Source organism: Myotis brandtii, unplaced genomic scaffold (genome assembly GCF_000412655.1).
Source record: "Myotis brandtii unplaced genomic scaffold, ASM41265v1 scaffold866, whole genome shotgun sequence".
NCBI classification, from domain to species: Eukaryota; Metazoa; Chordata; class Mammalia; order Chiroptera; family Vespertilionidae; genus Myotis; species Myotis brandtii.
Window position 1 is genome coordinate 360,183 of NW_005371530.1, and position 1,533 is coordinate 361,715.

Here is a 1,533-nt window from a genome sequence, read left to right on the forward strand (position 1 = left end):
AAAAAAGAAATGGAGCAAATTCAAAGCCAAATCATAAGTACAAAGAAATATTGCAATTTGTATGATAACAGGGAGCTGGTGTTTTCAATGTGTAAGTATCTCTTGAAATTAATAAAAAAGACCAAAAACCAGGTAGAAGGAAGTGGGTAAAAACAAACAAACAAACAAAAACTTATGGTTCATAGAAAAAGAAATGAAAATGTTTTTTGAGAATTTGAAAATATTAGCTTTATTCATGATAAAATAAATGTAAACTAGAAATATATCAAGATATCATTTCTTAATTTGTTTTTTTCAAAACATGGCTATTATATCTTCTCCAGCATTTCACTTCTCAGAATGTTATTTTAATTTAAGTATATGAATAAAATCTGTCCTCACACAAATACATATTTGGATAAGTGGAGAGCATTTTTTTAAAATATATTTTATTGATTTTTTACAGAGAGGAAGAGAAGGGGATAGAGTTAGAAACATGGATGAGAGAGAAACATCCATCAGCCGCCTCCTGCACAACCACTACTGGGGATGTGCCTGCAACCAAGGTACATGCCCTTGACCAGAATCAAACCTGGGACCTTTCAGTCCGCAGGCCGACGCTCTATCCACTGAGCCAAACCAGTTATGGCTAAGTGGAGAGCATTCTAATAGCTCCTTAGATAATTGATTTTTTTATTCTAAAATCATATCAATAAACATTTTGTCCTCTGTTAAAATCCATTGGTCTGTCTTACACTTTGAATGCATTTTACCCTTGCATAATTTGAATTGGTCTTTTGAAAAATTTGATTCACTAAATTCACTGATTTATAGTTGACATATTTCATTAATAGCACCCCCTATTTTATCAAAAAAGACTAAGAATTGGGAAGCTGTCAAGCTTAAAATAGTGGAACTTGAATAGTAGATAGAACTTTACCAAAACGAATTTTTGCTTAAAAGCTCAAATTTAATACTTAGTTGTTTACCTTGAAATGACAGGGTCATTTTGTTAGTATTTGAGAAAATGTCTTCCAAGTCATTACATCTAAATAACCACAGTCTGCCCCATTTGCTCCTTCAACTAAAAATGTTCTATGAAAACACACGGCTAGTATGGCTTGCGACTCAAACAATCATAGAACATGCTTTTTCTTGAGGTAACCATTTCCTTTCCATATGCAACATAAATGCCTTAGCCATTTTGTCACCTAGATTAAGTAAATCCTGCACTGAAGGATTGAGATTTAGTAGTTTTCTACTTCATCAAGAAATAAGAATATTAAGTAAAACAGGCCCTTTATTTTAACTGAGGGTGCAAGTATGTAGAGATTTAAAAGTACAATAAATGATCACAGTACTATTTGTTCTACTTCCTTGACTAATGGTAGGGCACCAATAGTTTTACCTGCCATCAACTGAGATGTCAACACAGTGAAAAGGCAAATCAAGTCTTGGGAGCCACACATAAAACTGCTGCTTTCAGATGTACCCTAAAGGAAAAAAAAAAAAAATACATCACATATGCAGGAGTAATCAACTTCAGGATTCTAC